At 41.7% G+C, this 25296-nt stretch overlaps 1 protein-coding gene across 6 annotated transcripts in view; it reads left to right on the top strand.

Annotated features, from left to right (window-relative positions):
* The window catches only part of DLGAP1 (DLG associated protein 1), a 937306-nt gene that overhangs the window by 242305 nt on the left and 669705 nt on the right, over positions 1–25296 (top strand). The window contains exon 1 of one of the 6 annotated variants that reach the window (XM_069731140.1): positions 13876–14070. The exons of 4 other annotated variants lie outside the window; for them this stretch is intronic. The gene's annotated coding sequence lies outside the window, so the exon portion shown is untranslated. Of the gene's footprint in view, positions 1–13875; positions 14071–25296 lie in introns of those variants that run through there. One more of the 6 variants, XM_069731142.1, reaches the window with a different exon arrangement.

The raw sequence follows: 25296 nt of genomic DNA on the forward strand, positions 1-25296 counted from the left end.
AGGAGAACTTTTGAAATTTATTTATTTATCCATCTGTAAAAAAAAAGTGATGACCCCTCACTGATGGTCAATATGAAAACATGAATGACACACTGAAGGTAAAAATGGACACACGGATAACACACTGATGGTAAAAATGGACACACAGATAACACACTGATGGTAAAAATGGACACACAGATAACACACTGATGGTAAAAATGGACACACGGATGACACACTGGTGGTAAAAATGGATACACGGATGACACACTGGTGGTAAAAATGGACACACTGATGACATACTGATGGTAAAAATGGACACACTGATGGTGAAAATGGACACACGGATGACACACTGATGCACAACAATGATGACACCAGTACCATTTTATCACGTATGTTTTTAGACACGAACATGTGAATGAGGCCTTAAAGAGGTTGTAAGGTCTAGCATAGTGATGACCTATTAGTGGATTCAGTGGGGATCCAACATCCGGCACTCCAACCAATCAGCTGATATCTTCTCCCGCAGCAGCCACATGTTCCCTGTATACAGACTAAACACTACAGCTTCCACACTGCTGCAGTTTATCTCTTGAATGGGAGATAAAATGCAATAATCATCAGAAGGCACTAGAGAATGCAGAGAGCTGTGATGTTCTGCTCTGTACATCGCTTACAGATATCAGTTGTTTGGTGGGGAATGGCTATTGAGTGTCAATCCTCACTGATCTCATATTGATGACTTATCTTGAGATGGGTCATTAATAGGGTTGAGCGAAACGGGTCGGCCATTTTCAGAAGTCGCCGACTTTTGGCAAAGTCGGGTTTCATGAAACCCGACCCGATCCCTGTGTGGGGTCGGCCATGAGGTCGGCGATCTTCTGAATTTGGTATCGGAATTCCGATCCCGAGTTCCGATATATTTGCAATATCAGAAATCGGTATCGGAATCCATATTTAAGTGTAAAATAAAGAATTAAAATAAAAAATATTGCTATACTCACCCTCTGACGCGCCCTGGTACTAACCGGCAGCCTTCCTTCCTTAGAATCAGCGCGTAAAGGGCCTTAGATGACGTCGCGGCTTGTGATTGGTCGCGCGACCGCCCATGTGACTGCTCACTCGACCAATCACAAGCCGCGACATCACCGAAGGTCCTTCAAGCGCTGATTCTTAGGAAGGAAGGCTGCCGGAAAGAAGCAGGGCGCGTCCGAGGGTGAGTATAGCAATATTTTTTATTTTAATTCTTTATTTTACACTTAAATATGGATCCCAGGGCCTGAAGGAGAGTTTCCTCTCCTTCAGACCCTGGGAACCATTGGAAACCCAATGCACTGCATTGGGTTTCGTGTTTCGGCCGACCCCGACTTTTTTATAGGATCGGCCGATTTCACTCGACCCGACTTTTGAAAAAGTCGGGTTTCGTGAAACCCGACCCGATCCTATAAAAGTAAAAGTCGCTCAACCCTAGTCATTGATATATCAGTCACTGACAACCCTTTTAATAATGTGTCTCCATTCTGTTAGTCAAGTTAAGAAATTAATAGCAACAGCTAAAGCAGCATCCAGTGAAAGAGCTGTACTTAAGAATACCGACAGTAATTCTTTGCTTCCAGGGCTTCTGTGACTATAATTTGTGGGGGAGTTAAAAAATTGCTCTTAATTTCGGGAGCTAGATTTTAACAAAGACATGCTTACATTAACAAACAAAAGCCAGATTTCAAGACAAAGCTGCTGAATTGAAGTCAGTCTACAGTAAAATGTAATCAAATGCATTTCCTTGCTAAGCATTTATTCTGTTTTTGCTGCACCTACATTACCTTTTCTTTCCGATCCCTTGTTCATAGATCGCAGCCTTTGCCATATGTTCCTTTTTTCCTTTTAGAGCACAGTATTTTTCGACACTGTCTGACGTCTCACTGATCTTACATGAAATGGTATTTCACAAATTAACTAAAAGGCCTTCCGTGCAAAATCGCTCTTGGCTTGTAAAGTGTTCTCCAAAGATATATACACTGTAAAACTATTCAGCCGAAGACAGGAACCATCTTACTGAATGTAGGTCATGAGCAGCACTGGTTTTCTATGTAAATGCTGGAATTATTTTTCAAATCATATACTCAGTATGAAATAGTTGTGATCTGGAGAGGATCATGGTTCAAATATCTGAAGTATTCACACAGTGATGATTATCTTGCTAGTTCACTGGAATAGCAGTTAAATTACACCTCGGACTAAAAATAGGCAAATGCACCTGCAGTATTGTAGGAGCTTACCATGAATCTGTATAATTTGGACCTCTTTTGAGCAATTTCTCAGTTTCATTTATTTTTGGAAAACCTTGAATAATGCCCTGAACAATGGAAAAAAGAAAAAAAATGTCATAAATCTTCACGCAAATATGGTGTGCACCCCAATGTGCAACTTTTTTATGCTAGAAGAGTGGCTGAAGAACAATCATAAATTTCCCCCCATAGATGTTATAGGTCCCGTACTTGTCACCCTTCCAAGCATTTCAACTTTGTTTTACTCTGGGAGAATAGCAGAAGATAAGTAATACATTTCCCCCATAGATGTCATAGATGGAGTCATCTGCCTGGGATCCCTTTCATGAACCTGATCAGATTGCTGTCAGCACGAATTTCTGAAAATCAGTGTTGCTCAACATTTCTAAGCAAAATACCCTCTGCAAATCTTACATTGAAGTACCCTCATGGCTATCATAACTTATGTACTGTGTATTAAAAGCATAGAATGATCATAAATAGAGCACAGAGAGACGTGACATGCCCACTTGCCATGCATGGCAGTTTCCGTTTCTTTGTATTGCCAATGTTTGAGCAGCTAACTGTGGAAATTCTTGCTCATCTTCCTAAATTAAATACAGAAGACCATGAGTGGAATTAACAGAACTAGTGTAGCTCACCTTGCAATGCTATTTAAGTGTAGCATATCAACTTGACTGTGTTTTCAAAGTCCTGACCCCCTGTGGCCAGCCCATAGAGACAAATAATCCCATCGCAGCCATGAACAGTTGACATGGAAATGACCTTCAACTACAAACAGAAAAAAAAATTGCTTAAAAATGCCAATGAAAGGCACAAAAATCAGAACTAGTTGCTCCGTTTGTATCCAGGCTTAAGTCACAGCTTGTGATTTCTCCACTTAGTTAAACTACAGCCATAAAAGATCTTTTTTATCTATTAAACTCACATGTTAAAAGTCTGATGTGACTATCAGCCTCTTCAGCTGCTCTCTCCATGTCCACTGTCAGGTGTATAGTGCATCCACTGGTTCAGCCTTGTAAAATGTAGAAAGCGTTACCCTTTGATCCTTTACTTCTCACACATAAAACTCTTATTTTCATACCTGAAAAGAGAAAAGGTTGGCTTCTGGTTAAGGCTATACATTGCATGTTTGATGCTAATCACTGGCTTGTCACTCTCCACAAGGAAAACGTTCCTTCTTAGACGTGCTGTTAGACATCTCTATCCTAGCCAAGTGAGATCTCGTGCTTTTCACTCATGAGGAGCAAACACCCTGAAATATGTCTGCAAATGGAGTGTCTGTTTTGGAATCTTATTCTAAGTCATGTGGCAAAGGTCTTTAAAGGATCGATATGGACTCCATATAGTTCTACATACAGTATTATGGGTCCCACATAGTCCTGCATACAGTCTTATGTGCCCAACATAGTCCTCCATACAGTATTATGGGCCCAACATTGCCATTCATACACTATTATGAATATCAAGGGCCCCATATAGTCCCCCAAACATTATTATAGTTCCCATGTAGATCTCCATACAGTATTGTAGGTCCCCACTGTTCCTGTCTCTGCCGTGCATTTTCTGACCCTCTGCATTGCTCATCATCACATAGGACGCACCCTCTGCACTGAGACGTCACAGACGTCAAACACAGAGGGGGAATGATGGGAGAGGCTTCGTCAGTTGACTGCTCCCTCTCCCATCATTGTTTTCAACTGTATCGGCATCCAAGACCAGGACCTAGATGCAGTTGAAAGTACGATGCCGGTGTCAAGGCAACTCACTGGCCCCATATCAGCCACTCATTGATTCAATCTGACAGAAAAGGTACTGTAACACAAATTGCTGAAAAATGTAATGCAGGCAATGATGGAGTACAAACCCAGTAGAGGAATGTGATGCACTGGGCAATGTTCTGCTGGGAAACCTTGGTCCTGACGGTCATGGTGGTGTTACTTTTGACATATACTTCCTCACTAAACATTGTTATACACCTAGTACATCCCTCCATAGCAAGTGTATTTTTTATCAGCAGTAGCCTTTTTAACCCCTACCATTGGCAGCCAATTTTCGAATTTGAGTCATAACTTTTTATCTTTCCATTGACATAGCCATACCCCGGCTAGTTTTTTTTTTTACAAGCAATTTGTAGTTTTGAATTATGTCAAACATTTTAACATTCAGTGTACTGGTAAATGGAAAAAAAATTCCAAATGCAGTGAAATTGTGAAAAAATCTAATTCCGTCAGGGTTTTTGGTTTTTATGGTGTACATTATGTGGTAAAAACTACTCTTAATCATGATTCTCCAGGCCAGTATGTTTATGGCAATAACAAACTCATCAAGATATTTTATTTTTTTCATTTAAGTTAAGAAAAATATAATTTTGGAATATGTCACCATTTTCAGAGACCCTTAACATTTTTATTTTTTTGTTTGAGTTGTTTGGGAATTTGCAGAGATAGTAATAAACTATATTTGCTTTCTCTATGAGGGCTTCCATCTCAGACTGATGCCTCTTTGCTCCGACAGTTACATTACCTCTGTGCAGATGCTGACTTTGCAGTGACATTCTATAACATCATTGCAGAGATATATACGAAGTGGCCTGTTAATAACAATAATAATAATAATTTTATTTATATAGTGCCAACATATTCCGCAGCCTGTTGTTTTAAATCATAATTCGATCTGTAAATAGTTAAATATGTGACTTTTAGGAAAGTTGACATTTTTTCTCCATTTTATAGTTCACAGTAAATGCTACTAACTCGTTCTTATAAATATCTGCTCAGGAGATGATTTAACTGTGATTCATTTGTAGATTTCCAATTATGGTAATTAGTAACTTTTTATGCTGTCTGAAATTTTTTGGCTAAGTCATCCAGTAAAAAAAAGTGAAAGTTTGGCATCTCCACTTCTGTATAAAGGAGGCTGTAGAGTGGTCACTTTACTGCTAATTATGACTAGCTCTGTTTTTCTAGCTAGCATTAATAAATTCAGTAAGTACTAAATGATTTGGCTCGAATTGCACATGGTAACTTCTATTCAGACAATATGTTCTGTGCACCACTTTGAAATGGTCTATTAGAAACAGACTAAATGTGGGCTGTGACTTCTTCAAAGATTTTACTCTTTTCTACTTATTTTTTTCCTTCTCTCACAACCATTTTTATTAACCCATTTGTATAGTTCTTTAAGATTATGCACAATTTTGCCTCTTTTAATTTTGGTACAGTGCATCCAAAACAAAAATCCATATAAAAAATACAAAAATATGTTTACAGCTCCTAATTAGGGATATGTGTTTCCATGGTTATAGAAAACAAATAACATTTTTGTAGTGATTTGTCCACAAAGGGGTTGTCCAGGGCATATATAAAAAACTACTGTGGGATCTAATATTCAGAATCTTAGCAGTGTGTAATTTATTTATTGTTAGGGCGCAGTCAGACAGCCGTATAAATCGGACTGAGATCAGAACGCAGTGCAAGGACTGGCTGGCAGCTCTCTAGACCCGAATGTGACAGTTGCATAGAAATTCATGAAGCTGTCACGCTCAAGTCAGGAGAGCCACCGGTCAGTCCGTGCCCTGTGTTCCGATCTCGGTCTAATTTATACGGCCATCTGACTGTACCCTCAGACTGGGTTCCCACAAATGTATTTTGGTCAGATTGCTGTTCATTAAAAACAAATGGCACACAGACAATCCTCAAACCAGTGCTTTATTCAATCGGGCAGTTCAAAGGAACATTTTTTTTTCACGGACCAATATGGCCGTGAAAAAAATCACAGTATGCAGAAGTTTATTCCATTTATCATATGAGACTCATCAATCCCACCTGCATATAAAAATGGATGCAAATATCCAGCTATTTTTTTTTACATTGCATACTGTATTTAATTTAAAAAAACTGCTGCTGTATAAATACGGATTGCACACAGATTACTGACGGATGACAAATGGGCAAAAGAAAAATATCTGGATATAACTCAGACAATTTTTTATATATTTGTGTGATCCTGGCTTAAGCTAAATTACCGTAATTCAAGAAAAACAAACAATTTTTCATTTGTATTGTTATCTGAATGCCACTCATTTTTATACATTATCAATTAATGAAATTTACAAGACCAAAAATTGTTGCTTACGTTAATCATTGAATGCTATATGGATGACCTGTATGGCATTCAATTTTCTCTATGCACCTATAGACTTGAATAGACGAGTCTCATCCCAAATATGGAATTAACCAATGCGTGTTACAATTTTATTCAGATTAATTGAATAGCATTGCTTTGCATTCTGTCAGATTTTTCTATTGACAGCACTCGTCGAGTGAATATAGCCTTCGGATACTGTTCTGTTTCACAGTCCTGGTTGCCTTCACATGATCAATTACAAGTGCTTCTCACAAAATTAGTATATCATGAAAAAGTTAATTTATTTCAGTTCTTCAATACAAAAAGTGAAACTCATACAGTGGGGCAAAAAAGTATTTAGTCAGTCAGCAATAGTGCAAGTTCCACCACTTAAAAAGATGAGAGGCGTCTGTAATTTACATCATAGGTAGACCACAACTATGGGAGACAAACTGAGAAAAAAAAATCCAGAAAATCACATTGTCTGTTTTTTTAACATTTTATTTGCATATTATGGTGGAAAATAAGTATTTGGTCAGAAACAAACAATCAAGATTTCTGGCTCTCACAGACCTGTAACTTCTTCTTTAAGAGTCTCCTCTTTCCTCCACTCATTACCTGTAGTAATGGCACCAGTTTAAACTTGTTATCAGTATAAAAAGACACCTGTGCACACCCTCAAACAGTCTGACTCCAAACTCCACTATGGTGAAGACCAAAGAGCTGTCAAAGGACACCAGAAACAAAATTGTAGCCCTGCACCAGGCTGGGAAGACTGAATCTGCAATAGCCAACCAGCTTGGAGTGAAGAAATCAACAGTGGGAGCAATAATTAGAAAATGGAAGACATACAAGACCACTGATAATCTCCCTCGATCTGGGGCTCCACGCAAAATCCCACCCCGTGGGGTCAGAATGATCACAAGAACGGTGAGCAAAAATCCCAGAGCTACGCGGGGGGACCTAGTGAATGAACTGCAGAGAGCTGGGACCAATGTAACAAGGCCTACCATAAGTAACACACTACGCCACCATGGACTCAGATCCTGCAGTGCCAGACGTGTCCCACTGCTTAAGCCAGTACATGTCCGGGCCCGTCTGAAGTTTGCTAGAGTGAATTTGGATGATCCAGAGGAGTTTTGGGAGAATGTCCTATGGTCTGATGAAACCAAACTGGAACTGTTTGGTAAAAACACAACTTGTCGTGTTTGGAGGAAAAAGAATACTGAGTTGCATCCATCAAACACCATACCTACTGTAAAGCATGGTGGTGGAAACATCATGCTTTGGGGCTGTTTCTCTGCAAAGGGGCCAGGACGACTGATCCGGGTACATGAAAGAATGAATGGGGCCATGTATCGTGAGATTTTGAGTGCAAACCTCCTTCCATCAGCAAGGGCATTGAAGATGAAACGTGGCTGGGTCTTTCAACATGACAATGATCCAAAGCACACTGCCAGGGCAATGAAGGAGTGGCTTCGTAAGAAGCATTTCAAGGTCCTGGAGTGGCCTAGCCAGTCTCCAGATCTCAACCCTATAGAAAACCTTTGGAGGGAGTTGAAAGTCCGTGTTGCCAAGCGAAAAGCCAAAAACATCACTGCTCTAGAGGAGATCTGCATGGAGGAATGGGCCAACATACCAACAACAGTGTGTGGCAACCTTGTGAAGACTTACAGAAAAGGTTTGACCTCTGTCATTGCCAACAAAGGATATATTACAAAGTATTGAGATGAAATTTTGTTTCTGACCAAATACTTATTTTCCACCATAATATGCAAATAAAATGTTAAAAAAACAGACAATGTGATTTTCTGGATTTTTTTTTCTCAGTTTGTCTCCCATAGTTGAGGTCTACCTATGATGTAAATTACAGACGCCTCTCATCTTTTTAAGTGGTGGAACTTGCACTATTGCTGACTGACTAAATACTTTTTTGCCCCACTGTATATAGAGTAATTACAAACAGAGTGGTCTATTTCAAGTGTTTATTTCAGTTAATGTTGATGATTATGTCTTACAGACAATGAAAACCCAAAAGTCATTATCGCAGTAAATTAGATTAATTGACAGGGTGCATGTCCACGGTCCAGATTGTCTGGTTGGCGGAACGCACCAAATAAATATAAAGATAGTAATAAGGTGCATTCGCAGCCGGGAATCCACCGTGCAGAGATGGAACCTGCTGCTAGGTAATGGCGGCACTATATGGCGGTACTACTCCAGAATAAACACGGGTTTCATCACCCGGTATGAACTGATGCAAACTCTGTTTCTTCACAGAGCTGCAGGGAAAACAAAGGTAACACTGCGTCCACAGGGTGCAGCAGATGGATGCTAGTGGGATCCATGAAATTCACCTCCACTATGCTGGTGATTGATCTCGCTCTGACCCTCGGTGAATTTTGAGCCCACGCCTAAGGGCGCCCTGAGTCATATGTTGAGATCAAGCAAGATTTCCCACCCTACACTGACCGGTTGTAAGGACTAATAAAAGATTACTGCACAGAGTGCGTGCAGCGCCACTCTGGCGGATGCCACTAACCACCCTAACTAGGGCTAGGAAAGCGCACTAATTGGGCTCGGCGCCACACTGGCGGTCCCTGCTGGTTTGACGCAGTAAGGATCGTGCTCTTGTGTTAAGGATAGCACTGTCAGGCGCTAGGTAGCTCCATCATTCGCGAGCAGTCAACATCACTAGGAAGGGGTATGATTTAGGAGCATTTACCAGATACAGGCATACATCCACACACACGATAACAGGTTTATACTAGCGCATGGCCGTGTGGCCATGCGAACCTTTTATAGCTGTAGCTCTCCGGGACATTCCTAGTGGTCCAATTTGAGATGCCACAGGACCTGAGCATGTGACCCCCAACCTCCAATGAAAGGTTGTCCCTTGGGCATGCTCAGAAGAAGAAAAGCAGGACTTAGTCCCAGGAGCGCCTGCTCGCCCCTGATCAATGCTGGTTACAATGAAGGGAAGCAGTAACCAAACACACAGTATCTGCCTGAGCCAGGCACTGGGACCAATGTCTCTGCTGAGCAGGCTCCACTGTGGCTGGAGGAGAATGGGAGACCACAGCGGAGGTGGTTCAAGATTCCCCCTGTGCAGCGGTGGGAACTTGACACCTAACAGTCAGCGCTTTGGACAGAGCAGAAAAGCCGCTCCCCCAAAGCGCCGCCCCCTTCTGTATGTGCGGTGATTCTGGATGTGTTCATTGCACACATCCGGAATCACCGCACCCTATACATAGGACCCTGTTATTTACCTTGCAGCGACGGAGCATCACCGCAAGGTAAACAGACATGCTGCATTCTAAAAAGACGCACCTCAAGTCTGTAAATGCAGGGCTGCCGGATGCGTGTTCGCATGCATAGTGGAGACAAGATTTTATAAAATTCCCCCCACTATGCTGTAATATCTGGACGCTGCGGGTTGAACGTTGCGGTTGTATGCAGCATTCAGTCCGCAGCTAATCCAGATGTAATCCGGCCCGTGGACAAATACCCTTAGTCTGTTTCAGTAGGCTCCACAATCATGGGGAAGACTGCTGACTTGACAGATGTCCAGAAGGCAGTTATTGACACACTCCGCAAGGAGGGTAAGCCACAAAAGGTCATTGCTAAAGAAGCTGGCTGTTCAGAGTGCTGTATCCAAGCATATTAATGGAATGTTACTCCATCTGATGAAGATAGTGTGCCGCTATTGAAACATGTTGTGGAGTGTTTTAATAAAGATCTGTTTTAATTTTTAAATTTTTAATTGCCTTGTCCCATTTTGCCTCAGCGTTTCTTAAGACCATGATAACTTTTCCTCCCCATTCAAAAAATTTAGGGGGATTCACAAGGAGTGGACTGCTGCTGGAATCATTGCTTCAAGAGCCACCACACACAGACATATCCAGGACTTGGGCTACAAGTGTCGCATTCCTTTTGTCAAGCCACTCATGACCAATAGACAATGCTAGAAGCATCTTTCCTGGGACAAGGAGAAAAAGAACTGGACTGTTGCTCAGTGATCCAAGGTGTTCTTTTCAGATGAAAGTAAATTTTGCATTTTATTTGGAAAACTAGGTCCCAGATCTATAGGAAGAGTGGGGAGGCCCACAATCAAAGCTGCTTGAGGTCTAGTGTAGTGTGAAGTTTCCACAATCAGTGATGGTTTGGGGAACCATATCATCTGCTGGTGTAGGTCCACTGTGTTTTATCAAGACCAAAGTCAGTGCAGCCATTTACCAGGAAGTTTTAGAGCACTTCATGCTTCCCTCTGCTGACAAACTTTTTGGAGATGGAAATTTCATTCTCCAGCAGGACTTGGCACCTGTTCACACTGCCAAAAGTACCAATACATGGTTTAAAAACAACAGCAGCACTGTGCTTGATTAGCCAGCAAACTCACCTGACCTTAACCCCATAGTGAATCTATGGGGTAATGTCAAGACGAAGATGAGACACTGAGGTTGAAGGTTTTATTTTTTGCACGCCAATTTGATGTTTTTATAGATATCATTTTGATTGCCCGTCATTGCATTTTATTGCAAGATAGTGGCTATCAAGAAAACATAATTCTGGCATTTTGATTTTTTTCTCGTTACGCCGTTTAGCGATTGGGTTAATTTTTTATATTGATAAATCAGACGATTCTGAATGTGGCGATACCAAATATGTGTTTATTTGATTTTTTTTACTGTTTACTGATCAGATTGCCTACGTGTAGCAGAAATGCTCACTTGGAGCGCTGACCACAGGGTTGTGCTCATAGCAATACGGCAATGGCAATCATAGAGGTCTACTTCAGACCTCTGGTTGTCATGCTGACTCATCGGTGGACCCATGGTTATGTGTCGTGGTCACCGATGGGCGGGATTTCCAACACGCTTACGGTAAGAGCGAGATAAGTGCCGCTGTTAGAGATTGACAGCAGCCTATAACAGGTTAACAGCCACGGGTGGATCGCGATTTCACCAGCGGCTGTTTGAAGCACATGTCAGCTATTCAAAACAATGTCGAAAAGTGGTTAAAGTGGATTTTTGCCATATGGTGCTTTGCAGAATTGACAGTAGTAAGTTTAGACCATATTATACAAGGATTACTCAAAGAAGTAAGATATAAACATACAACTTTTTTCCCACTGGATGATTTGCAAAACCTTATCAGAAAAAAATGCCAAAAGAACTCCTCAGCAGGGGGCAGCCATCATTCTATCCTCAAATTTTGGATTACAAGAGTAGGAAGACCTGCAAGGTCTCAGACTTTAAAGTTGGACTTCAGAAAAGGCAGATTTTAATGAACTCATAAAGAGGGTAGGAAAGGTCCAATGGCTGGATGTTCTAAAGGACAGAAGTGTTCAAGAAGGATTGGAGATTTTGCTAAATGAACTTCTCACTGGACAATCAGTAACAATCCCAAAAAGAAGAAAGAATTGGAAGCATTTAAAGAGACCAGGATGGATGAACATACAGCTTAATCACTTGATAACAAGGAAAAAACATATTAAATGGAAAGAGGAGGCAAATCTAAAGAAAATATATGGGATTTAACTAATTTAAATGAATTTAAACCTCATGGTCCAGATTAATTACATCTTATGGTACTGAAAGAGTTAGCAGAGTTAGCAGAGGAAAATGGCTGAACCACTAGCCAGAATATTTTGAAAATTCCTGGATAACAGGAGAAGTCCCAGAAGACTGGAGAAGGGAAAATGTTGTCCCTATCTTCAAAAAAGGAAAGGTAATGGAGCCTGGAAATTATGGGTCAGTGAGCCTTACTTCTATACCAGGAAAGATATTTTAACAAATTATTAAACAGCATGTATGCAAGTACTTGGATAAGAATACAGTAATTAACCAGAGCCAGCATGGGTTTGTAGCAAACAAGTCATGCAAGACAAATCTAATTTCCTGCTATAATGGAATCACTGACTGGGTGGATCAGGACAGCAGATATAGTATATCTCGACTTCAGCAAAGCATATCGTTATTGAAAAAATGACAAGCGTGACATTGACAAGGATAGGGTTAGATGGATTCAAAACTGGCTCAAAGAGTGATAATAAATGGTTGCACATCCAATTGGAAGAGTGTTTCAAGTGGGGTACCACAATGCTCTGTTGTGGCCCCAATATCATTCAACATTTTTATAAATGACCTAAATAAGGGAGCCAAAGGTGAGATAATCAAATTTGCAGACGAAGCAGAGATAGGAGGAATAGCTAACAGTAGAGGAAACAGAGAAAGGATTCAGAAGGATCAAGAGAAGCTTGAACAATGGGAAGTGACTAATAGAATTATATTTAACAGGGAGAAATGCAAGATTCTACATCTGGGCAAGAAAAACAAAAATTACATCTATAGACAGGGAGGAATAAAACTAAGCAACAGCACGTGTGGAAAAAAACTTTGGTATACGAATAGATAACAAACTGCACGAGTTAACAGTGCGATGCATCATCAAAAAAGGCAAACACAGTTCTGGGATGTATTAAGATAAGCATAACTCGTGGAGTCTAGATCATGTGAAGCAATTATCTCTCTCTACTCCTCTTTGGTCAGACCTCATCTGGAATACTGTATTCAGTTCTGGGCACCACATTGTAAAAAAAGATATATAAAAACTGGAGCAAGTTCAGAGAAGAGCTACCAGGATAGTGAGCGTTCTGCAAACTATGACCTACAAATAACAGTTAAAGGATCTGGAAATGTTTAGCTTGCAAAAAAAGAAGACTAAGAGGAGACTTAAAAGCTGTCTACAAATATCTGAAGGGCTGTAACAGTGTAGCGGGATCATCCTTATTCTCATTTGAACATGGAAATGCTAGAAGCAATGGGATTAAACTGAAAGGGAGAAGATACAGATTACATATTTAAAAAAGTGTTTTGGCAGTGAGGATAATCAATGAGTGGAACAGGCTGCCACGAGTGGTAGTGAGTTCTCCTTCAATGGAAGTCTTCAAATAAAGGCTGGACAGACATCTGTCTTGGATGGTTTAGTGAATCCTACATTGAGCAGAGGATTGGACCAGATGAGGTCCCTTCCAAGTCTACCATTCTATGATCCTGTATTCTTCATTCCACCTGAATTATCACAGCTGCATTCTCCATTCTAGCATGATTTTATTAATATACCTTGCTTTCGGCTTTGACATTGACTGACTATTGCAATACAACACTGGGAGAAGTTTGACAGACGTTGCTTTCCTGCACATCCTAACTTCTTGCTGCACAGAAGGAATGATAGTCATAGTAATGTAGATGTACTACACCGATCTGTCAGTCACACATTACAGCTATGTTTAATATCTCCTCTCTGGCATTTTAGAAATTCAATTTTCATTTAGTGGCAATACAAATATCCTTCGAGATGTATTCTGTGTCCACTGTCCCGATATCTTTAGAGCGTTCTTGTGTAGGAGTATTTTTGAGAGTATTTTTTTTAATGCTTATGCAGTAGTAACAACGGTTGTCATGCTGTCATCTTTGTTGCTATGGAATTTTTTTTTTTATGCGTGCTCCTGTAGAACATGATCTGCCAGCTTAACTCTCACATATATTTGATGAAGATGTTTATTTTGAGACTGACATCATTAGAAAGGCAGGCGTGGCCACGTCTCGCAGCCCCAGGTGAGATGGCAGAGCAGATAGCAGCTCACCTGGACTGAATTTACCTAGGAAAGGTAAGGAAATCCACCTTCGCTTCAACTAAAGTGCATTGTGTGTCAGGAATGAATGGCGAGTACGTATATTTTTAGCTTCATGTGCCTATGGATGGATGAGAACAGACATTTAGTACATTATAAACACCTGCTATTTATTACAATTTTTTAAGGGAACATGGCAATTCATGGGGGAGCTAGAAAGGCAAATGACCTAATCATGCTGTATTGTATGTTGTGATCAAGATTGCGTGAATCAAATGCTGCAAAATGTATAGCAATCTGTAGGCGTACTTCTGTGTAGGAATTGAGAATGTCATTTGTCTTAGAGGACAAACAGATGACCCTTTTTTGACCATTGTAAATATTCTTAATATGGTAAGTTTATAGGTAAAGAATATAACAAATTCTACTAAACATGTTTACATTTGAAATATATTTAATATATATGCTATATAAAAAGTTAAGTAACTTATCTTGGTACTGGTCCTTAGTTACAGCCTGAAGCTCATGTTTTTACGTGTCCAGCAATACTGAAGTTCATGTATATAATGTATGGAGAGTGCTGCTGCATAGTGTTTGTATAAGGACCTTTGTAATGCAGCCATGGTTTATTTTCACCTGTATGTTCATTTATTACTTTAGGTAGTACTGGCCAATTCCTATATTTTCTGCCTACTCCAGAGTTGAGATTCTGAGTTTAATAAGCCTCTTGTATTCACATAACAGCAATATATTGCCCTTTTTGCTAACCATTTTATAGCTTTTTTTTTTCTTGCAACACAATAAATTGACTTTTCTGAGACACTGTTTAGGTACATGAGGTAGTAGAGGTAATGTTCTGGTTTAGAAAAATCTATGGTTAAATTCACACAATAAGGGATTTGTTAAACAAATTTCTGTAACAAGTTTGCAAGTTATCACCAATTCATGTGCTAGGAGAAGTGATATTAACTCGATGACCATAGGACTTCCACTAATCCCAAGCACAAGGGTCTGAAGTGCTTGGTCTGAGTAGAGCCGAGGTCCAGCATGCAGCATGTGCACCCCCTCTAGATTCACAGTCTGCGTGACTGCTACTGATGGCTGAGTGGTGTACTATGAAATCTCCTTCAGTCCCATAGACAACGAACCCGGGCATCTACTATGTCTTCCGACAGATGGTATTGGGGCAAAAAAAAGATCAGGCATTTTGAATTTCAATGCCAGATGCTTTTACTTTTAGGGGAGGTAAATAGCCACTGAAGGAGTCTGTCTCTGCTTACCCCTGTCTTCCTAATCAGAAGACATGCATGCTCGGCCAACCCAAGGGTGCATGTGTATGGAGGGTCAGAAGATATAGAACTGGCTATCAAATGAACATTGGGATGACAATTGTTTGATGTGTGTATCCAACTAAACAGCTAGTGTAGCAAGGAGAAATGTACTCAAATTAGCATAAGCTCAACAAACTGCCCGATTAAGATCCATGTAGGCTCAAAGCATATAAGCTGGAACACTGAGCTGCATTTTACTTTAATGCTCAATGAACTAAATTATTGTATGCAGTGTTAGAAAATCTACCTTTTTACTGTAATTGTGACTACAGCAGTAAACTCATACACATAGCCTTATCATATCTAGTGTTTAAAGAGCCAAGATAAGGCTGGCGTAGACCCTACTGTGTCTATATATACCTCAAATTATATATAGAGGCAAACAGAGGTTCTACCCTCTCAGATTTTTGTTCTCAAGTCCTCAGACAGTTCTCTTCACCTCTTTCTGTTCTCCATGCTTAGTGTGGCACAGACAGACACACAAGGCAAAGATTGAGTCAACTTCTCCCCATTTTTTCTGATTTCAGGTGTGATTTTCATATTGCCCACACCTGTCACTTGCCACAGGTGCATTTGAATGAGCGTCACATGCTTGAAACAAAATTGTTTACCCACAATTTTGGAGAGGTGCCAACAATTTTGTCTGGTCCATTGTTGGGGGTTGTGTGTGAAAAGATGTCCAATTTGCCTTTTTTTCTGGTTTTTTTTTTATGTTCCAGTACTCACAGAGGAAATAAACATGTGTGTCGCAAAACATGTGTAGTTGCAATAATTTTCTGGGAGAAATACTTCATTTTCTGGAACAATTTCAAGGGTACCAACACTTTCAGTCATGACTGTATATGTAGTTTCTAGGGCTGCACACTAGGCCTCTGTGTAGCGCAGTGTGGAACACTAGAAAAGTAAGCACACATACCCTGTGACGCCTGCTTGCTGCTGTGTTTCTGTGTCCCGTATAGTTATTCTTATATCGGACAGTTGGGCTAGGGTCGTCTATTCACAGGAATGTAAACTAGCCACTTATATAACTGCCCAGAGGAACTTCTCTATATTCCTTACCATCTATAATTTTTTAATAATTATTTTCACAGCCTAAAAGCAGAAGGATTATTCTCATAATTGCTTCAATGAAAGGATGAAATACTATTTCAACAATATCTGCCTGGAAAAGCGCTTTGAAAATGCTATTAACTATGTAGACATGCTTTGCAATGTCAAAATGGCTTGTTGTGCATATGTTTTAATTTTGTTTAACCGCTTCAGGCTTCGAAAGCTGTGAAGTGGCTAAAAGAAGTGACTTGACCAAAGTGTCTCAAATTAAACCCACCTGTGAAAATGAAAAAGATGTAATAAAAGATGCTTAAGAACAAAAGATGCTAGTGTGTTCTGAAGCGTCTTTCTCTGGCACATCTTAGCAGGTATATCGGCATCTAAAGACTTTGTGTGCCAAAACCTTGGATGTGCTATATCTTGTGTTCAAGTACTCCCTGTAGTGAACAACATCCATTATATATTGAGGAAAATGTCTAATTTAGATCAATTAAATAGTGATCTGTTAGCAAAAGAAAACATCATTTTCCGATCATAAGTGCAACCGTGAATAGAGAAAATGAAAAAAAAGATGAAAAAAATGAAGCACCGCTAGTAGTTACGATAGAATTAGCAGAACAAGCAGAAAGTAAAGTGTTGCACAAGCACCTAATGCTGCTGAGGTCTGTTTTTCAGATATTATACAAGGTAAAGGGAATCTGTCAGTAGGATCAACCCTTCTAAGCCACCTATACGGGCATGAACCTCATGGGAAACTGAATAAAATGATGTTAAGACTGGTGGAACGCACCGAGTAAATGATAAGGTGCGTTTGCATTCCGGGGTCCACCGTGCGGGAGAACCCGCTGCTGGCAAATGGCGGCACTATATGGCGGTGGAAACAAACTCTGCTACGTCACAGAACCATAGAACCGCACCAATAGCACAAGCAAGAGGTCACAGAACCCAGTTCCAAGACACGGGATTGGGTTCGTCTAGACCACTTGTGCTCGACACCACAACTGGGTGTCAGAACAAACTAAAGAAGTTTGAAGCACAAGAGTGCGAGCGCCACTAACCACCCAGGCTTGGGTTGGAAAGCGCTTTGTAATGCACGGCGCCGCACTGGCGGTCACAGCAATGGACGCTGTACGTATGTTTTTTTGCTGAGACGCTGTAGCTTATGCTAGTTGCTGATAGCTCAGCCGGGCGCTAGATAGCATACATCCGCCTTTCACGAACAATCATACACAAGGAAGGGGATGTTTAAAGAACGACTCGCACTCATCAACACACATACGTTTTCAAATGTACACTAGCACATGGCTGTGCGGTCATGCGAACCTTTTATAGCTGCAGCATGTACAGGACCTTCCCAGAAGGACCAATGGGAGGCTGCTACAGAAGTTGAGCACCTTCAGGACCTTTCTGGAGGACCAATGGGATCTGCTGCAGTATCTGAGCATGTGACCCTCGATCTCCAACGAGAGATCTTGCCCTGGGCATGCTCAGAAAGGGAAAAGCAGGACTTAGTCCCAAAAGCGTCTGCTCGCCGCTGCCCAGCACTGGCTTTAATGGCAGAAGCTGGAAAAGCAGCAGTAACCCTTTGCACAGAGTGAGACTGAGCAAGACGCTGGGACCGATGTCTCCGCTGAGCAGGTTCCACTGCGGCAGAAGAAGAATGGGGGACCACAGTGGAGATGGCCCGAGATTCCCGCTGTGCAGAGGCGGGAACTCGACCTCTAACAAATGATACCTTGATATCTGTGATCTGATGTTTTATTCCAGAGAAATCTTTTCTTAAAGTAAAGGAGCTCTTAAGATCTGGGGACCAGTGATAGATCTCTCTGAAAATCTGCCTCTAGAGTTATTTTGTCCAGGAGATCAGCCCCAAAACCTTTTTAGAAACAATCTGTCATAATTATTTTTGCCTCCTTGCAGATGACATTTGATATGTTATCCAAGTTTTATTGTATATGTGTGGATAGCCCTAGATTTTCAATGACTATGTTAGCCAAACTTCCCTTGTCCATAGCAACTTTTCACAGCCCAGTTATCATTTTTCAAGAGCAGAATATGAAACAAAATCTATGATTAGCAGCAATAATAAATTCACAATTTTTGTTTTAGACAGTATGCAAAAATTTTCCTCAGTATTGTTAACTAAAGCCAAAATAAAATTGCCCTTTGGGATTAAGTACATCTTTATTGCAAACTCAATCTAGCTTATTCCTAATTTCTCTTACATTCAGGATTTTATGTTTCCAACCTGAAGGTACAATGTCAACTTTTTAAGAGATTACAGATAGGGATGAGCAGTGCAGCAAAAGTTTGAGTTCAGGTTCCCGAGCTCTTTAGTCCATAGTCCGGTTTGGGTACCAGAACTGTACCCGAACTTGAACCAGAACCTGAACCCCATTCAAAACAATGGGGACACGAACTTTGGAGCAGGAAACTTCCCATAGAGCTATGCCTTAGTGGAGGAATGAATGTGTCGCATGGATTTATGTCTTTTTACGTCAACTAAGGAACTTGCCCCTCAGACTATGAGGGGTCATCACAACAGAACCAGACCCCAATCAGAGGACAATAAAACATTCCTTATCTAAGAACTGGTCCAATATTTATGGACATAACTGTTTATCACTCATGGTAATTCTTCTTCATGTCACCTGTCTTATCCATTTTTTTTTGTCTGTGCTATGTTGTGCATAAATATGTGATTCTTCAGAATTTCTTTTAGTCTTTGCCTGATGAAGAGACCTGAGTAGTCTCGAAAGCTTGCAATTTGTTACCATCTTTTCAGTTAGCCATTAAAAGGTATTAACCACTGAGGACTCTCAATTCTAAATATTTTTCATGGAACTATGAACATGCAGCGCCCCAGAGATCTGGTCGTTGCAGTATGACACTCTGCCACTAAGGGGAGTGATGGTACGTCTGACATGGTACATCTGGCACTGAAGGAATTCTACTGAACAGGTATCACCAGCACACATTACACTTCACACTCTGGCCACTAGGGGGAGCAAAAGGCTTTATTTATTGGGCCCCTCCTCACACTGGTAAAACTAGGAGTTGGATAGAAAGTTAGTCAGAAGCTGACTGGGTTGGATTCAGGCAACATCCTGTGGCAGGGGGTGTTGCAGGGAGAAGACACAGGGGGGTCCCTGTCTGGCGTGGGAACCTGGCATGCACCTAGAGACCAGAATAGAACGTTACGGAACCGCGCCTGCACACCCCATAGCGGTATCCTAGGAAAGAGACATGAAGCAAAGGATATTGTGAGACAGTGAGAAATGAGATCAAGCACAAAGGAGAGCCAGTAGGAGTCGTGCCGTGAGACCGAGGCAACATTCTACTGAGGCGCGTAGCCGGTGGCCGGAACACCGAGAGAGTAACTGACTCTGCGCCTTACTTCAAACTCCGCAGGACAGTTAATTATAGGTTGGTTGTCTCACCTAAACACCTACAAAGACATAGGGGGCAACAGTGGGAGAGGTGCGTCTCTAGCCCCTATCTGACCTCGGACGGGATAGTACGTCCGAGGTCAGATCCCCTGCTTTGATGCAGGGCTCCGCGGTGAGCCCGCATCAAAGCCGGGATATGTCAGCTGTTTTGAACAGCTGACATGTGCCCGTAATAGGCGCGGGCAGAATCGCGATCTGCCCGCACCTATTAACTAGTTAAATGCCACTGTCAATCGCAGACAGCGGCATTTAACTTCCGCTTCCGGCCGGGCGGCCGGAAATGACGTCATCGCCGACCCCTGTCACATGATCGGGGGTCAGCGATGCGTCAGGATGGTGACCATAAAGGTCCTAGAGACCTCTATGGTTACTGATGACCGGTGGCTGTGAGCGCCACCCTGTGGTCGGCGCTCACAGCACACCTCCATTTCTGCTACATAGCAGCGATCAGCAGATCGCTGCTATGTAGCAGAGCCGATCGCATTGTGCCTGCTTCTAGCCTCCCACGAAGGCTATTGAAGCATGGCAAAAGTTAAAAAAAAAAGTTTAAAAAAATGTGAAAAAAATAAAAAAATATAAAAGTTTAAATCACCCCCTTTTCGCCCCAATCAAATTAAATCAATAAAAAAAAATCAAATCTACACATATTTGGTATCGCCGCGCTCAGAATCGCCCGATCTATCAATTAAAAAAAAGCATTAACCTGATCGCTAAACGGCGTAGCGAGAAAAAAATTTGAAACGGCAGAATTACGTTTTTTAGGTCGCCGCAACATTGCATTAAAATGCAATAACGGTCGATCAAAAGAACGTATCTGCACCAAAATGCTATCATTAAAAACGCCAGCTCGGCACGCAAAAAATAAGCCCTAAACCGACCCCAGATCACGAAAAATGGAGACGCTACGAGTATCGGAATATGGCGCAATTTTTTTTTTTTTTTTAGCAAAGTTTGGAATTTTTTTTCACCACTTAGATAAAAAATAACCTAGTCATGTTAGGTGTCTATGAACTCGTAATGACCTGGAGAATCATAATGGCAGGTTAGTTTTAGCATTTAGTGAACCTAGCAAAAAAGCCAAGCAAAAAAGTAGTGTGGGATTGCACTTTTTTTGCAATTTCACCACACTTGGAATTTTTTTCCCATTTTCTAGTACACGACATGCTAAAGCCAATGATGTCGTTCAAAAGTACAACTCGTCCCGCAAAAAATAAGCCCTCACATGGCCAAATTGACGGAAAAATAAAAAAGTTATTTCTCTGGGAAGGAGGGGAGTGAAAAACGAACACGGAAAAACGAAAAATCCCAAGGTCATGAAGGGGTTAAGGTCCCGGAAGACCTCCAGGCCTTCCCGTCATACCGGTGCGTCCTAGCCATAACATACCTGGGGGACGTTGAACTAGAAACATCTGGAACATATTAGAAAGAACGAACGAACGAGAACAGAAGTTGTGAGGACTATTCCGAATGCTCAGCAGGGTAGGACTACAACACACAGGCGCTATTGGTAGGCAACGATTTCCACCTGCAAAGGGAATTCTGGAAGTGCTCATCGGACCGGCTGGTCTCAGATAGCCCTGTTAAGCGTACTCTGGATTGCGGATCCTGAAGCCTTCAGTAAAGAGGTAAAGAGACTGCAACCTTGTGTCCTCGTTATTGACTGCACCTCACACCATCACCATCCACCTTACTGGGAAGCCCTGGGGACATACTTCACCTGTGGGAAGGTATACCATCTAGCTGCCATTCCATCACCCCAGTGGACCCCACAGCAGCGTCGGTCACCCTGACCGAACACCACAGGTGGCATCACGAATCCCTGACAGACTGTACCACCTTTATTGGACGCCCCTTAGCAGGGTCGCAGACCGGGTCTAGCCACCGTGACATCCCCAGAACCGAACCAGAGAGGCCCGGTACTGAGAATGCGTGGCCCTGTGTCTGGGGGCGCTCCAAACATTAAAACGGACTTCCGGGAGAAGTCCGTGTCTGTAGTTTAGCATCGGCACAACCCCGAACTTTTACATTCGAGTTTGCTCATCTAATTACATGACAATGTGAAACCAAAAGCAGTTTTCATGTTTACTGGTGCTAGGATTTCTTCTCAGATTTTCCTTTTTAGCTGCCGTGATTCTGCAGGCAGATTGTCTAAGGCCAAGTTCAGTATTTGGTCAGTATTTTACATCAGTATTTGTAAGACAAAACCAGGAGTGGAACAATCAGAGGAAAAGTATAATAGAAACATATGCACCACTTCTGTATTTATCACCCACTCCTGGTTTTGGCTTACAAATACTGATGTAAAACACTGATCAAATACTGAATGGTCTTATTCTTGTCACTTATTGAAACTGTTTTCAAATCAGAGGAGAGATAATCCCCAAAAATATAATCAGCAATACAGGTTTCTCATTGATCACAATAGGAGTAGGTTTTTGGGTTGTTTTCATGGTCCTCTCTCCTCCTGTACCAGTTGTGACTTGTATTGTTTAAGATTATTGTACTGTTTTTATTATGTATACCCCTCCTCACATGTAAAGCGCCATGGAATAAATGATAATAATAATCTGCAATGTCTGGCTTGTGTACGTTGGGTTTGATCCGTTTGACACCAAATATGATACTTTATAAAATCAGAGCAGACTAGCAAAAAAAATTAACCCATATTAGTATAAATCAGTGTGTTGTATTTATAGCAAAAAAATTAAATGTAAGTGTCCTATAAGTGTCTAAGTAGAAGCCAGACTTGGTTAGTAATAATTATACAACATCAATAACCAATAGTTTATTATTGCATTAGGTATGTAATGAAGAGTCTACTGAACAAGTATTGTTTGTGTATAATGTTTTGTAATCTTGTAAGTAAAAAAAAACTATTAAGCTGTGTGTCCGCTGCATCCAAAGCGCTGCCATCTATTGAACACAGGTGAATCCGCATGGGTTCACTGAACTCACCGCGTCCAATACATGCTATTGGTGAAACTTCTATTGCGGAGACACATGTGCTGTAACATCTGGATGCTGCTGGTTGGAAGCTGTATAAGTACGCAGCGTCAAACCTGCAGCAATTTCTGATCATGTGCACATAGCCTGAGTCTGAGATAAAACATACCGCATTTTTCAGACTACAAGACGCACCGGACCATAAGACGCACCCCAAATTTTCAGAAGGAAAATAGGGAAATAAAAAATAATGTGTCAAATGGGGGTCCGTCTTACAGTTTGAATTCAGCTTACCAGGGAAGGGATCAGAACAAGTAGAGGAGTGGTCACAGGGGTCGTTCGGTGGTCCAGGCTGGTGCAGTGGCCTCTGGGAAATCTGATCCCAAGCTGGTGCCATGGCGGTGGCTCTGTGCTGGGGCAGGGACTCTGTGACTGGGGCTCTGTGCTGGGGCAGGGGCTCTGTGCTGTGGCTCTCTGCTTGGCAGGGACTCTGTGCTGGGGCTCTGTGCTGGGGCAGGAGGACTGTGCTCCAGGGCAGGGGCTGTGCTCCGGTGCAGTGGCAGCAGCTCTCTGTGCTCCGTGGGGGGCTCTGTTGGCCTTTCATAAAAGCCTGGAGGCCCCCGCACATCCATTGCTGCCATGTTGTGGTCGCCTCCGAGAACATGGCCTCCGGGAACATGGTCGCCTGGCTGGGGGCGGTGCATGCTCAGATTCAAATCTCGGCAGTGAGATCTCATCTCCTGAATCTGAGCATACACCACCTCCAGCCCGGCGGCCATGTTCCCGGCGGCCATGTTCCTGGAGGCCACCACAACATGGTAGCAACAGATGTGTGGGGGCCTCCAGGCTTTGACAAAATGCCGGTGGAGCCCCCCATGGAGCACAGAGAGCCGCTGCCACTGCCCCAGAGCACAGCTGCCACCGCCACACTACAGAGCTCTGCTGCACTGCCACAGCCACAGGATTTGTAAGTATATAGCAACCATAAGACGCACTCCCAATTTTTCCAAAAAATTTTTGGGAAAAAACTGCGTCTTATGGTCCTAAAAATACGGTATACGACTGGCAGATTTAGATGGCATGGTAAGAGACATTCACCATTTTGTGTCCAGTACTATTGCATAGTACTTCACTCTTGATTTGCTGCACAAACATGTGATGTTTTATGGGTCGAATGCAGATGACTGAGGAGGCTTTCTGCGTACTATCCAAATATATATTCACTAGGCAATATGAGTAAAGACTATGCAAAACCATGCACTAAAAATGGATCGCTATACAAATTATGTGCACAGGTTGTCTAAACAATAGCTATGCCACAGTCCAAACTGCTAATAAACCTGGCAAATCTTACAACTTCAGACACATGGCTGCATCAGACAGATTGCCTTTGTATCTAATGTGATGATGCTGTACAGACTATAAGCCTCTTATAGACCATGTTTGCGCCATACAGCTAAAAGCTGTATTCTCTTAAAGGAAAACTATAATAAGGTTTTTGTGAAAATTATATTTCTTAAAAGAATTTTGGCAATTTATTTTATTTTACATGTCACAAACTCTATTAAAAAACATGCCTCTGAGGCTTTTTTAGACTCTAACTTCTTGTTGTTTCAGGAAACAACACATGTACATACTGTAACCACAATAATCAGTTATAGTCCCTATGTTTTGTTTTGAAGTACCTAATGAGCATGTGCAAAGGGTCATTTTGAAGGAAGGGGAGCAGGGTCAGCTGTGAAATCACCTTTTGTTTTAAGTGTATCCTTTGTTACCAGCTGTGTAAATCTATCATTGTAATCCTGCCTCTGATGATAATGGAAGTGCAGAAAACTCTTCCTAAAAAGACAGGAAGTATGGGTACCGTCACACAGTGAAATTTTGATCGCTACGACGGCACGATTCGTGACGTTCGAGCGATATATCCGTGACGTTCGAGCGATATCGCAATGTCTGACACGCTCCTGCGATCAGGAACCCCGCTGAGAATCGTACGTCGTAGCAGATCGTTTGAAACTTTCTTTCGTCGTCTAGTGTCCCGCTGTGGCGGCATGATCGCATGGTGTAACATATATCGTATACGATGTGTGCATAGTAACCAACGGCTTCTACATCGCACATACGTCATGAAATTATCGCTCCAGCGTCGTACATTGCAAAGTGTGACAGCAGTCTACGACGCTGGAGCGATATTGTTACGACGCTGGAGCGTCACGGATCGTACCGTTGTAGCGATCAAAATTTCACTGTGTGACGGTACCCTATGAGTCTAAAAAAGACCCAGTGGCCAGTGAGAAAATTACAAGAGAAAGAGTAGTTTTTTAATAAAGATTGTGATATGAAAAAAAAATTACAAAATAAAAAAAAAACACGTGCAACACAAAGACCGGATTTGACAAAAAGTAATTTTCTGATTATAGTTTCCTTTAGAAAGGAAACTGTCAGTAAGAGAAACCCACCTCCAAACCATATATTTCGCCATACTGGTC

Source organism: Ranitomeya imitator, chromosome 6 (assembly GCF_032444005.1).
Source record: "Ranitomeya imitator isolate aRanImi1 chromosome 6, aRanImi1.pri, whole genome shotgun sequence".
In the NCBI taxonomy this organism is placed as follows: domain Eukaryota; kingdom Metazoa; phylum Chordata; class Amphibia; order Anura; family Dendrobatidae; genus Ranitomeya; species Ranitomeya imitator.